Below are 16,066 nucleotides of genomic sequence, written 5' to 3' on the forward strand. Positions count from 1 at the left end.
CCATCTAAAGCTAACAAATGTAGAATGCGAAGACATTTATAACACATCACGTTCATTAACGTAGGCTGTGCGGTTTTGCTCAACTGCACCCCATTTTTGAATTTCATGTAAAGCGTAGGACTGACCATAATTCAAGAGTACTCCAGTAATTTATGCCATCAGCGAAGCTATTCAACAAATGCAGATATTTTTGACAGGGAAGCTTTTCTTTTTCATAATAGGCTTACCTGCGGAAACAGTTTTCAGTTCCTTATTAGCCCAAGAACCACATCTAAGGTGCTGCATTAAATCTAACATTAACTAAATTTACTTCCCCACTCACCAGCAGAGCCCAGGACACTCAAAAAACGCATTTGCTATAGAAAAGTGCAATGGAAAAAGCGCCTGTCAATATAATAGTACTTACTTACCCTACTGTGTGTGATTTTAAGGCGCCTTTACGGTTGTACTCGTTTAAAGCAATAGAGTCACATTTTCCTGATGTTTTTCAAACATCGTCCTTAAGACTTTATTTTTTTTTCTTTCACCTGCTCAAATGAGGAAACTTTCTTTGTTAAACAGACAAAGGCGTCTGTATTTGTTCCCTGTGGGTTTTTTCATTCAATTTGAAATGTTATCAAGTTGGTTAAACAAATGAATTATAAAATGAATTATTCATGTGCTCCACCTGGAGAAGAGGGAGAGAGAGAGGGGGAGAAAAAAAAGAGAGAAAACATGATAATGAGAAAAAGAGAAAACATAATGCAGCATCTTTCTCCAAACCGGGCTGTATTGAACTAATGAAAGTCATTGCAGCTTACCCAGGTGTTCTCATTTATTGAAGAGATGTCATATTATGAGCTGCTGATAGTTCTCATTTGGTTGTGAGTGCGTCTGTGCTCCAAGGTCACGTTGTGCTGGACAAGTGATTTAAAGTGTTCAGTGAACTTGTACTCATGTAAACACTTGTCTGGTTATCAGTGGCTAAAAACGAACATGATATTGAAAGTGCTATTTAACAACACATGTTAAGATGCTTTCTGTTAGATCAAATTAATATTTCAATTCGGTCATGTATATAATAATACACAGCCTCAAAAGGAATTCAAAAACACAATAAAAGTAACATATGTAGGTTTTTTTTTTGACTCGCATGCCATATTCAGGGTTTTCTGAAGCCGTTCAAAAGATTGGAGTCTTAAAGGGTACGGTTTTTACATGTTTTTGAAAAAAGCTGCATTTATTTGACTGAAAATACAGTTAAAAACAGTGATATTGTGAAATATTATTAGATAAAATAGTGCACTGCAATATGGAAAGCAGAATTTTCAGCCCTCATTGGTGCCACATGATCTTTCAGAAATCATTTTGATTTGGTGCTCCAGAAACATTTGTTATTATTATCAGTGTTAAAAAACAGTTAACACGGTATTTTTAAACATCACCAGTAACCATTATGTAGAGAAAAATGGCAGAATACAAATAAGCCAAGATATTTTACAAAATGTCTATTTTTATGCTATAAAAAAATTCACAGAATTAGATGCAAACATCAAACTCCATGTTATCTAAATCAAGGACACGGAGCGATCCAAATCAGAAGATAACGCCTTTTGTTGTGAGGCAGCAGACTAGGTTTTGTACCAAAGGACCGTACAGCACCATGCGGCCTTAGCATTCTCCCGGCATCTTTATGGCACTGAAGGAAGAGCGAATGAGTGAAGTGTGCTGTCATGACTCCTCAGGGAGCAGGTTCTGAGCGGAGCGGGGAGGGGACACACACTGTGGTCTAACTTGTGGCTCAGGCCCAGAGCATGCAGACTCATCCGTGAGATTAATGAGCCTGGCCGAGCGAAGGCTCATCACATTAGCATAGAGATATAAAATGTGACTCTGTCATGTGGGGTGAGGCACGCTGGTGACTGCTCTAAGGAAAGATCACCCAGGATGCAATGCAGGTTCATCTCTGCTTGCGGTTCTTTTTGATCTCAGCACTGGGCGCTGCTGACTCCATTCATATAATTGCATTGTGAGACATTGACTGGTACAGCAAACAAGGCTGATGAGCTCTGCACGCAGGTGTTTTAAGCGTCCTGGTGGCCGCATGAGGGAACAAATATGTCATGAAATTCCGTATGGAAAAATAGCATTTGTTTTTTTTTTTTACCGTAAAATGTAAAAAAAAAACAATAGACAGGAAAGAACCAGCTGTTTCCATAGCAAGTTTAAGCACCGTAGCCTGATTATCGGATGGTGCTAACAGCTGCTTTCCTATTGCTAACAAAGAACAGTTTTCTTAAAGAGATGTGCACCTAAAATGTAAGCTGATTTTTTTTGGAAGAATATTCTGAACTTTATGTAATGAATTGTGAGTGAGAATTCGGGGTTGTCAAACTCCAAAATAAAAGAGATTTGCGTGACTCTTGCAAGTCTTCTAAAGGCTTAATGTAAGGATTTAAAGCATCTTTGTATGACATTTCTGACTTCTGAGGGTATGCAGTTTTTCCTTCACAACATTTTTCCCACAAGTTTTGTGTAAAGGTGACAACAGATCCATGAAAACAATGAAATGCAGTATTATGCATGCCACTTTGTAATAAAACACTCTCTTACCTATATACCTAAAATGTATATGTATGTGCATAATGTCACAAATTTGTGTTTTTGTAGTTTATGAGATGATAATGTTTTTTTTTTTCAATAAACTGTCAGGCCCTGAAACACCACTGCTGTAAATGAACAGCCTAAAGATAAAATATTTTCCTTATTTAGTCCAAAACTGTGTCACATAAATACAGTGACACCTTAATAAAGTGAATGAATGACAAGTGAGTTCACAGAACCTGAATGAAAAGGTTATTCAGATTCATTCTTTTCACATTTAGAACGGCACATGTATATGTATTAAGAACTGATTGTAATTCTTGGATGAACAAAACCTTTAGGTTCTTTTTTTATATTATGCTTGAACCAAACAACATCACATCATAGAAGAAGTTCACATGACTCTTGCAATATAACTATAATCTTGCAATAAGGCACTCAAATGTCTTAAAAGTCTTCACAGCGAAGCCATAGAATAACTATTTTGGGTTTAACAAAAGAACCGTTCAGTTCAAAGATTCTTTTAAGAACCATTTCTTTCTTACCTTTATATAACTTGAAGAACCTTCTTTTTCGCCACAAAAAAACATTTTGTGAAACAGAAAGGTTCTTCATTTGTTACATTTTCTTAATGAAACATCTTTATGAAATATTGTCGGGTTTGCGAAAAACTGCGGCATCATGACGATCCATGATTCGTTAACACATATTGTTCTTTTGAATGATTTAATTCAGTCAACAGAACCGTTCTGAAAGATTTGTTTACTTCAGTTTCATGTTTGGAATGGCATGAGGGTGTGCATACTGAGACACAATTGAAATTTTTTTGGGTGACCAAATCCTTTTAAGTGACAGTACCAAATTTTTTGAGGCATACATGCATACAAAAATATTCACCATTCAAAATATCCTTCTTTAGAATTCCTGAATTTCACAAGTAATATCATCCGTCTCTTATTTCCCGGCCCATCTTGATCTGACATGGTGTTCAGGAACATGGGGGAGGGGCAGAAACGGACTTATTCATGAAATATGAAGAGAGCCTCTTTATGCCTGGGATTGTTTAAACTAATTATCTCTCAATTTCAATCAATCCTGGCATGTGAATATAATCAGCAGAAAACACAGCGAGAGGGAAATCAAAACTGCGTCTCAACAAGCCAACAGATTAAAGAGTCTGCCATGCAGATCATGCATTAATGATGAGCGAGAGAGAATGAAAGAAAGATGATTTAGTGTTGTCTAATCGCACACAAACAAGACAAAGAGAGGCAATGAGACTTTGTTTCAATTGAATTAGAAATCCAAAAAGAGGATAATACATCACAAAAACAGCACGTATTATCCATAAACAATATATCTTAATCAGATTTGATCTCCTATTACATTTAGTTTAGGCAAAAAAATAATAATTATATCATGTGACACCTAACCCCCCATACAAAGATGTATATAGTATAAATCTAAAAATAGTTTACTTTAAAATTACATTTTATAATCATTGATTTATTAATGTTTCACTCTATATAATACTATAATTTACTGTTAACTAAATACAGGTTCTTACCATTGCATTATCACAGTCTTTTTTCAGTGATGAAAAAACCTTTTTCTTTTTCAGTAAGTCATCAGAAGGATATAAGTATATATTGTGGATATAAGTGTCTAAAATTTATATAAGAAAATAAATAAATAAAAAATAGGCCTACCCCTGAATACTCATGAGATCACAGAAACCAGCTTAGACCTGCATGAAAATTTCAGCAGCTTTTGTTTTTCCTTCAGCAAGGTACGCTGACAGATATACACACTCCATTTGTATTATTCCGTTCGGTTTGAAACGCACCAGTATTTTACCTCCCTAAATGTCTCCAGTCGCTGCAGCCTTTCTAAAAGGACAGACAGCTAAAACGCCTGCCTGAATTCAGGGCATAAATCCACACAGATATTCGCTCGCTAGTGAGTCAGCAAATTAACAAAGTGAGAGACCGTTAATAAGTGTGCTCACACCTCCATGCTTTCCTCAAACGTATAAAAAATAGCCCAGGGAGACAGCAGCCCACAGAATAAAAAAAAAAAAAAAAAGTCTTCTAAGAGAAAATCCAATAAATAGCAAGCAAGAAATAGGTAAATGTGAATTAAAATGCAGCCTTAATTTCCTCATGAGTCTGTTTCTCAGGTCTGCATCTTAATGCTGGGAACTGAGACAAATTTCACAAGATTTACAAGCTGATTCAATTCTGATCTTGATTCAATATTGATTAATTATATAGGCAATCGGATCTGTCATGCAATATTAAAGGGCACTAAAAAAAAGGCATTTGTTTGAATTTTGCAACGAAACTGACTGAATTTGAAATATGAATTTGAATAATAATATGATTTACTGGATGGGAGGCATGCTAATGTTTAATAATGTTAGTGTGTACGTCAACTGAAAACAGCATTGGTTCTTGGGATTTAAAGGAACAGGAATGAAAATGATGGCAAAATACGGTTGTAAAAGTAACCTATACGTCTATGGGGGGTTATCACATGTCCTCTGAAGCATACAGCCATTGCCAGAAGTCAGTTATTTAGGTTATAATTTTACAACTAGAAGCATTTTTAATACAAAAACCCATCAATCTGCTTCAAAGGACATGTGATAACCCCCCGAAGGCGTTTAGGTTAGTTTTACAACGCAGCACTTGCGGATACATCCGTTTTACAGAGCTTCAAAATCATGGCCACCATCCAGCAGTATTACCAAGATCAGAAGAGCCAGGTAAAATTTAAAAAAAGAAAGTCATATATACCTAGGATGGCTTGGGGTGAGTAAAATATGGCGTAATTTTAATTTTTGGGTTCGTCGCGATAAGAACTGACTAAAATTGAGAAATATATATTTTCAACCCAGCCTAGTATGGAGAGTAAACTATCCACGGCAGAGGAGTTTAAAAACTGCCTGATGCTCAACTTCTTTACATTTACAGAGTGTCCCTGGGCCTTCGGCCAGTTCCGTGTGTCAGGGGGTGATGATGTGTTTTCCTGGCTTGTATAGAGAGGTGAGTGGACAGGAGCTCAACTAAATAAATATCATATAATAAATATCTGACAGGGCTGAAATCGTAGGAAGGGTGTCTCAGGACAGAGAGAATCTACAGCTATGCTATTATGTCATCAGTCGCGTCCCACAATGCATTAATACAATGCATTAATACGGATCACGAGAACTGCTCTTTTTGGTTCCCAAATGGCTCTTCATTTAGCACCACTTCTGGCTTTTGTAATTAAACCAAATTTAGCCATGTTTTGACTTATGATTGGTTTGTGTGTGTTGTTCAATGTAATTATACCGAACCTTTCCAAAAATCCAAAAATGTAAAACATAAAACGCTATTGTAGACTGTTATGATGAAACCATTCTAAATGAATCACTCTCAAAATGGAACATGGTGTGCCGCATAAAGCCAAACCAGTCGTGAGCACCGGGAGAATATCAGTACATGCGCTTGGTGACAGGCATACATATCAAACCGACATTCAGTTAAAAAAATTAAGAAATATCATATTATTCTCTCTGTCTAAAATGCTATGACTCCAATAATTTACTTAAAAGAGCCTATCTGTTCATGAATGACTCACTACAACCTAACCAGTAGTGTTAACAAATGCAAAGCAGCATTTTAGTTAGCTTTAACAAGTCTTTAAACTCTTTTATCATGACATGTACGAAGCTTCCTATGTGACAGATTCCTATGTGATGCAAATGTCAAAATACATTAGTTTAAATATGCTGTACGATTTGCGGCTGTATTGGATCCATGTCAAAAGATGCACGATAATTTAGGTGAACAGATCACAAGCTGTTAGTCTTTGGTCTCTTCAGCTGAAAGCTGCTGTGAATTGTTTGTGTAGCTATGTTTTTGGAGATGTGCAAAAATGCAGATAGAAGCCAATTTTTGCAGTGAGTATAGGCAGGATAAAAAAGCACTAGTTCAAAGAAGCATTTAACAAAATCGATAAGCATAGACATTTTGTATGTAGGCACATCCCTCAAAACAACTTTATGATTATACACTCTCAGAAATAAAAGTACAAAAGCTGTCACTGGTGTGGTACCTTTTCAAAAGGCACGCTTAGGCTAAAATATGTACACTTTAATTATTAGTATGTACTTTTAAAGTACTACAATTGATCATTTAGGTACAAACATGTACCTTTTGAAAATGTACTGCCCCAGTGACAGCTTTTGTACCTTTTTTTATGTAATAAAATAAAAAAAACATCAGAACTAAAGGTGTAACATGAACACCCTTCATCACTGCAGCAGCTGCTGACTCAAATCATGGTCAGTCTCTACTAAGCAATCAGATATTTCCTGATATTTACTATCGTCCATAGCAACGCTGTAAATTAACATTTTATGTAAGCTATTTTAGCTCCCTGATTAAGACAAAAATACTGAAACTGTATATTGAGAATTTTCACTTCATTAGCACAAATACTTGTTGTACGTCACCACAAGTTCACAGAAGACAGTGTGTACTTGTCATGTATTAGTATAGATCTGCTGACACAGAACAGTGATGTTGAGTACTGCAGCAAAACTAATCTCTTCATTGATATGCTTTTATATTACAAATGAGCTGGATTCAGCAATAATAAGTGGTTTTGTATTGAGAAACCATTTCATGAATTTTATTACATTATATATGCATTGGGCAGACTTTCAACTAAAGCAACTAATCTGACAATTTGTGCTACATTTCATCAGTTCACGCATTGGGAAAAAAAAAACGAACGCCTATGTTTTAAAGCATTTATGTCAGTGATTAACCTTTAGTGCCAGTGGTAATGGAGAGAGGCAGCAACCAGGCGTAACATAAAATTAGTTTATTTGTATTTATTAATCATGGTCTAAATCTTATTTTCAGTTTTTCTGGGAAGTGAAAGTCCACACCAGTACTCACTTTTCACTTCAACGTTTCTCTTCACCTCGCTAAACGCAGATTTTTACATTCTGGCATGTGCTGGAAAACAGCAACTTAAATTAGCCTTGATAATTACAGAAGTTGGGTTCAAACGAGACTCTGGCCCCTTGACATTTTCTCTTCTTCAGCTCTTCCTGTGTTTGATATGCAGAGAAATGGTGGGCGAGGAAAAGGCTGTCCTTCTGTCCTGAGTATTTGATCTTTTCCGACGTGATTAAGCAGGAGAGTTTAAAAATCCACAGTCTGCCGACCTATTCCAAACATTCAGGATCTCTTCCTCTCAAAGGGGCACAGGAAACAAACAAAAACATGTTTTCACTGGCGTTGGGCCACGAGATACTATAATTATCCTTTTTTAGCTGGTTCTCTCCTCTTCCACACTGCTTCAGCCTTGCACTGTTGCAGCTCTGTTCTGAATGTTATGGTGTTTAGGAGTTAATAAGAGGTTTGCTTGCACCTACAACCAAAAAGGGAAAACAAAAAATAATCAGTATTTAGGTAAAAACAAAAGTATAATAGATACATTGCGCACAGTGGAAACGTTTCACATTCAATGTTGAATACAGATGCGAACCAACGGGTCAGATGGCTTCAATAAGTACCAGCAGGTTAGTGCATAAACAAAATTTCTCCAGTCAAACAAAGGCTATGTATTAATTTTATTGCGGCCATATTTCGGCTCTAATTGCTACAGGCAGCAATTAGGATGTGTAACTTAATTTAGAGCGTGCATTGACCCGTGAGATTGCCTCGGCAAACCGCTTTGACAGAACTTCACCATGAACAGAATAAGCAGCGGGAGTTTTACATATCATTCTCTCTATGGTCGTCCCCAGGCTTCTTCATTTCAGCTCCAAATTAATTTACAAGTCACTAGAAATAGGAGTGTAAAGCGGGAAATTTATCTCTTGACAAGAGAAATAAGTTGCTCTGTGTTCATTTTCGAAAAGGAAATACAAGAGTCGTTTTTTTATTCCTGGCCTGGAAATATTTGAGGTCAGATATTTAATAAGGGTCGGAGCTCTTATAATAGGAGAGTGTCTCATTGGAGGATATTGAAGTCTTGTTGTGGTCAATATCCACAAAAGCCATCGTCTCGCCTTTCTCGATTAGTATGTGACGAGTGAGAGCGTCTCGGTTTGACCTTGTCACTAGGGCTTAAATGGCCGTCGTAATAAGATGTCACTGGGAGGAAGTGAATTTAGCCTCTGTGCAGACTGAAGCATTGTTAAAACATCCCAAAGACGATCGCATTTCAGCCTGATGCTATTGAAGAAGTTCACACTTCTTATGTACTTAAAAAATAATCAACAACAAAACTTGAATCTAACACTTCAGTTACTCCATGTGGACTTGGAAAACACTTACAGATGTGTTAAATCTATTATGTTAGGGGTTTTTTTTGTGGAGGCGGGACTTGTTAGGTGAGACCTTTCTGAGTAACTCGAATTTACTTTTCTTGCCATCTTTGTTTTCTCTCTATTTTCTTATTTCATCAGGGGAGAGAAGGAAAAGGATCTGAGAGTGTGGAATATTCTCAAATAATGAAGCTGGTTTACTCTCGGAGTCACAATGAACCATGTCATCCATCTTTAGGACTGTCATCCTGATTCTATATTTGAATGGCTTCAAAGGGAACGGAGATGTGAAGTGCCGACTTGTGTTTCGTTGGGAGTGTCTGACTCGTTTAATAGTCGTGAGCTTCACAAGAGCAGCACACTGTTGTTTGCTCTCCTTATGAAGAGTTTTAGAGCTTGTGTTTGTAAAGTTTTTGAATGAAACTTGAGGAATCATGAATAGAAAAGTGTTTACTTACTGTAATGCAGTTTATGAAAGTTTAAAGCAAATTCAGGTTGATTAGGCCATCTTTTGACCATGAGACGATTAAAGTGGCCTGATTTTAACTATTAAATATTGAGGTTTAGGAACCTTTGAAGAACCTTTTAAGAAAGGTGAAGAACCTTTAACATTCATAGAACATTTCAGATTCGGAAAAGGTTCTTTTAAGTGGAAAAAGGTTTGTCGCGCTTAGAAAAAATGGTTGTTTCAATAACTGCTTACTCAAAGGCATCACTGCAAAAACCCACTTTTGGAACCTTTATTTTACTGCCATTGATGGTTCCATGAAAAAACATATTATTATTATTTTTAATTGTGTATTTTTAGTATATGTATCAGTATTTACAGATCTCAACAATATTTTTTTTCGTTTTTATGTTATACAAAGGATATTGTACAGTAATGCAAAAGTAAGCCATAAATTGCAGTTATGAAATCATATTGAAATTACAGAGGTGGATAAGAAATAAAACTAAAATTGTTCAATTTGGACACCCAAACCAAATTAAACATAATTGCACAAAAAATTACACAAAACGGGCAATTTGCTGGCAATTGTTGAGAAAAATGCTCCTGATTTAGCTTTTACCGCAAAACCAACAGCTTGTGGTACAAAGCAGTATTGATTTGTTTCTTTTTTCCATCCATTCAAACTGATGTTTTAAACCATTTCTTTTTGCCTTCATAATTCAAAATTGTTTCCATTTCGACAGAACCCTGTCTAGCAATGTCAGTCAGCTAAATAATGCATGCTTTTGTGACAAATTCAAACTAGAAGCATTCATAACATCTAAAAAGGTCAAGTTAAATGAATAGATGTGCGACCAATTGATTCTGATACATTTATTACAGTAAACCAAAGCAATGAATGAGAAATCTCTTGCACTGGGCTATGACAACTCAAGATTTGTTAGCATTAAAAGCAGAACAAGGTAGTTTAGTTTTATATTAACTGGTCACATCTAATGGACAAGATTACCTCAGCATTTTGTAAAGGCATTTATTACTTGAGAGCGTGACTCAATCAATACTAAAGCTAGTCCGAGCCCATTTTAAGGCGACCGTTATTTAGAACGTTCCCCTTATTGTTTCCATGGAGACGCTCGTCATGCTTGTCACGTGACACACCGCGGCCACATTAACGCTGTCTAACAGACAGGTGGCTTTTATTTTTATTTTTCCTTTTTTATTTTAAATATTCATAAACTTGCTTACCACATCATAAACAATCTGATATTCAGATTCACAAATATGTGTAAATGGGTGTGGGGTTTGTCATTTAAACACCTTTATGAATGATCTTGGTCGTGATCTGTAACATGAGATGGGAGCCGCCATTTTTGTCCGCGCTGCAGATTTACAGCATGCGAATTCATCAGTTTCTCCCCAAATACATGCAAGTAAGTGGACGGTGAACTGGGTAAAGAACAGAGTTGAAGTTTATAGTTACTTAAACTACGTATATCTCATATGAATGAAACTAAAATATGCATTATGTGGTTAAAAACACTGCACTGCACTGTACAGCGCACGTCTCTCAAATAATGTGACGCCACCAAACGTTCCAAATCCCATTTGCGGAAAATGAAAATCCCATATGTGGGACCATACCGCTCAAAAGGTTAAAAATAGCTGCTAAATACAAGGAAAGAACTGTCAATGGGAGCTGGGCTGAAATGAACGGACATGCTTAATATTACATCAGCAGAGCAGAGTTATATGTGTGTGTCATGCGCCAAGTCATTCCATGGCATATAATCAAGATGTATTAATCAGGAGGAGGGAATTAGAATGACAGGAGAGGGAAAGAGCGATAGAAAGAGTGAAACGAAGAGATGGTAACCTTTAAGCAAACCTTAGTCATTCATCAGTCAGTCCTCGGTTTGATACTTCTCTCCATGTCTCTAGTGGGATCTGGTTTGCATGTCAATGCACTGCGGAGGCGGCACCATCTCCATACACAGCCTGAGAAGAGAAAAACATAGTTGTGATTGATGACTCCGGACTCTTCTGATTGCATCTCTGTTACCACATAAATCACACATTTACCGATGCAATGCTGATGCATTTTTTACCCTCCAGTAAGTAAGAAAGTTCAGGGAGATTTGCCCAATGTGGCAACACAGATTACGCGTTAAACACAACGAGTGTTGCGGCATTGTAATGCGATCATCAAAATGACACGGCCCTGAAGATATAAGGCAAAGTCTGATTAGGGAGCATTTCATTAGAATTCATGGGAAAGCAAAATGTTTGCAGGTACAAACATTTCCAACCACAACCACAAACAAGCTCCACTGTATGGAAGACCAAAATATTTAAAGGAACAGTTCACTCCAGAAAATATCATTCTGTCAGTATTCACTTAAATAGTTTCAAACCTAAAAGCTGTCATCTTTTTCTGTGAAACGCAAATTGAACATTTTGAAGGATCTTCATGCTGATTTTTTTATAACGTCATAATTGTGAGATATAAACTCACATAAATTTCACACTTAAATTTGTCTTATGGCTTTAGATTGGCATAAACTGAAATTGACGTCACTACTGTATTCACTGAATCGATCAAGACTTTTAAAGAAGATTTCACCCAAAGATATGAATGCATTTTTTTCTTCTTCTCTTCTGCATAACACATAAGACAATATGTTAAAGAATGTTGATAGCCAAAGAGTTTTCCCCTTCAAGCCTATTATATAGCTTCAAAAGAACTCAATTTCATAAGAACTAATTCTACAGTGCTTTTCTACAGATTTTCTGTTATTTTCAGATCTGTCATTGTATGAACATCCTCCAAAAATTCTCCTTTTTGAAAATGAAGTAAAAATAACAGCATATAGATTACAGATGCCATCGGCATGAGTAAATGAAGACAAACTACATTTTTGCCTGAACTATTCCTTTAAATAAAAGTATGTTCATGTTCACGTCGATGTGAAATTGTCTTTTCTTTGCTCTCCGTTGACAGCTGTCACATGTTTCCATTCATTAAGATGGCAAGTGCATGACAAGGTTATCATGCCACCGTAATAGACCCATTTGCGTCAATGTGGAGCCCTCAATTACCCTGTCAAGCGGTTCAAGTGAATGTGAAACCTCTCGTTCGAATGTGGCGAGGACATCAAATTCAGCCTCCTGTTTCGAGCACAGATGAGTTTGTTAAACCTCATAAAGCCAGCGGGGAGGAAAAGTAATTTCTGCTGAACTTTTTCTACGCAGGCCATGGGCGCTTGTTTTCGGAGGCTAGAGGGCTTAAATTTCACTCATCTTATCAGAATGTTCCTGCATATGGAGCCTAGCAGGGCGTCTGCTCATTGCGAAATTCCACCGGCAGCTCCCAACCAGTCGCTCTTATCTGGAAAGACCCACCCAAGGTACTGACGGAAGAAAACTACAATCATCACGGGACAAAAGTTGCAGATTTCATGCACATGTGCGTGTGTCCATAATCCATACAACAGCTGCATCGTGCGGAATTTTAGGATCACAGACTTATAAAGCTTCTCTGCCAGGCTTCAACGCACTGCAGGTGGTCTGCGCTTGCCGAAAATGTGCAATGCTACCACAGCTGCTATAGAACAGGAACCACAGGAGCGAGTCTGTCCGCCTCTGGCTAAATCAATAACTATCAATCTCTCCAAAAGCCAGGCATTTCCTTCAGTTTTACTGCCAGTGAAATGCGATTCGGCTCCTACAGGCACCGAGTGAGGCCTTTTAGGCTTTTGAGTGCGGCGGTGTCATTTTTACACTTCGAATTATCAGCATCCGCTATGATTAACAAAATTCTCATCGCTCGCAGCGGCCTCTGTGATATTTGCGATGTGATTTATGCGAATATTACGACCCACAACTTATTTATGATATTGAGTCGCGAGGCTTGGCGCGTATTGGATTTTTGTCCTCTCTTGTTATCAATGTTTCAGTCTTGATTGATGACTTATGCTTTAATTATTTATTGAAATACTGTAAGTGGATGATAATTAGAGAATATCTGGGCTGAAGAAAGTGCTGATCTGAAGGGCATAGCTGAAGGTTGACAAAGTTCATCCGGACTGCTCAGAATTCAGCTGCAGTGTGCACTGAACTGCAAGATCCGATCAACTGCAAACAGCCTTGTGGCATACTAATTATACACTGACACATGTTATTCATGCTTCCACGCACACACATGTATATGCTTGTCCCTAATTTATCGCAGCAACTGTTAATATTAACATTCATGGAGCATTTATGGTGCCATCTTTTGACTATTTGACATTTTGAAAGATAAACTTTGCAAAGGCAGCACAGGGGCGCTTGCAAAGTCGCAGTGAATGCGTGTCTTTACACTGATTGTTTCATGCTGTTCAGAGGTGGCATAAATGGATTTACAGTACACAGCAACTAGGAGTCGGAGTAAGTATAATTTAGTCTGATTCCTATATAGCATTATGTTTCATACTGAATTATTAAGCTGACAAAGAGCAGCCTTTTTAGGTGTACATACCAAAGTTTTTTTTAAAGAAGATTTTTTTAGCAAGGATGCATTACATTGATCTTAAGATGAAATAATCAAGTAAGTGTGGAGGCGTTTTAGACTAAATCTGTAAATGCATTTACAAATTCAGGGTTCCTTAAAATGAATAAAAACAGTGAAAAGCTAACTTAGATATATATGACATAAACTTGCAATAATTAAATATGTTAAATAATGCAATATCCTTTATGCATTTAGTCCCATTTCATTAATCAATGTCTTTGCTGATGATCTTCAATGATCAAACCATAATGAGCAAAAAAGACTTTAGATAAACATTTGTGAATCATGAAAACACTATGCAAAAGTGTTACTTTCTGTAAGTAGTAGACTAAATAATACAATTTGTCACTTTTTAACGAAGTAACACAGTATTGTAGTGCATTAACTTTAAAAGTAACTTCCTCAAACAGTAAAACTGTCTATTCATTATAGAATCTTGAAACTAAAATATAAAAAAATAAAATATTAAGCAGCAAGTGACACTGAAGACTAGAGTAATAGATGCTGAAAAATTGGCTGAAAAATCCAACTCCAAACTTTTAAATGACATATTTTGTTGGGAATAAAATAAAATAAATAAATGATAATATATAACAATATAAAAAAGTTATTATTCACATTGGAATGTTTTTATTTATGGGAACTGTGTAAATAAAGATGCATATCTGAATATTCTTTCTCAATGTAAACAATGACAACATCTTCAAATTTAGCACACAACAACTCTGTATCCGGTGTCAGCGCTCTGTTATAATATTCCATAACCACTTCTGAATAGCTGAATGTTTGCAGCTGTTTACACGGCAGAGCTCGAGTGAAACTCATGCCTTGATAACTTGTCAAAAATATCATTTTAGTCTCCAGTCTAACTTGTTCAGTTTTCCCCCCACTGCATTTATGCCGTGGTGGGGCACAACAAAACCTGCCTGCACCTGTTTTACCTTTCCGTTCAGTGTGTTTGTTTTTTGTGCTGATGAGCAGAAAAACTCACCAAAACAAATGATTTGCATCATAGCAGTGACAGCACCCACGAGCTGCAGGAGTCAGCAGTGTGTGTGTGTGTGTGTGTGTGTGTGTGTGTGTGTGTGTGTGTGTGTGTGTGTGTGTGTGTGTGTGTGCGTGTGCGTGTGCGTGTGTGGCTCTGGGGTGCGTCCCACTGCTCTTGCAGCGTCCTTCCCAGAAATGAACTCTGAACACATGCCGTCACAGACAGTACAAAAGACTTCAAACCCATCTGCAATCAGCTTCATGGAGGTGGATCAAATAGCACAAATACATCTGAGTAATACTAGTACAGTATTTCATAAAAGAAGATAAATGTGTGGAATAATGCCTATAACCAGCGTCCAGCCACCATCTATCTATTTAATTTTGAGAATATAATAAAAAATACCTAAATATTCAATAAACAAACATGAATTTTGCTTACCTAATGTTTTTTTTTTTTCAAACTGTCTTTTAAGAGTATTTAAAATGATGGGCTTTAGTATTAATTTAATTTGACAAAATAGTTTAAGGTAGTCAATTTCATATTTGTTAAATACTGCTATTTTGATATTTTTATACTGATATTTTGAATCAGTTTGCATTTAGTTTACATTCTAATTTTAATGTTTTAGTAACTGTATTGTGTATTTTTGTCAAATATATAACTATTACAATTCTTAATCAGTACAATTTGGTTATTTGTTTTATTATTATTGATTTGGTTGTAGTTATTTTTCTTTTTTTTTCAAGGAATTGAATACCACGTTTAAACAATTATTTTATTTGCAGCTTTTAGAATTTTTGCATTGGTTACCGTGTGCAGTTCTACAGTAATACAGTTATTCTGACAATAGTTTTAAGTATCTGCACCTTTGCGATTTATTACATGCATTGTAATCTGCGTTTGAGGACATATCATGACATAAAAATCTTTTTAGCTAAACATTACACAGTTTCATATGGAAGAAAACGCTAGGTTCAGTTCAACACATGGCTCCTCTTTCTACGCCCTGCTGCTCGTCCCAGGCTGGTGGGCGGTTAAAACGCTCTTCTGAGATGTTCACAGGGCACAGCTGATGAGAGCTACAGCCAGTGTTTTATGAATCTGTAATGGCCATCATATTTCAGCTAGTCAGGCCCGTATGTTGTGTACACCATGCTG

The sequence above is a fragment of the Puntigrus tetrazona genome, chromosome 2, assembly GCF_018831695.1.
Source record: "Puntigrus tetrazona isolate hp1 chromosome 2, ASM1883169v1, whole genome shotgun sequence".
In the NCBI taxonomy this organism is placed as follows: Eukaryota; Metazoa; Chordata; class Actinopteri; order Cypriniformes; family Cyprinidae; genus Puntigrus; species Puntigrus tetrazona.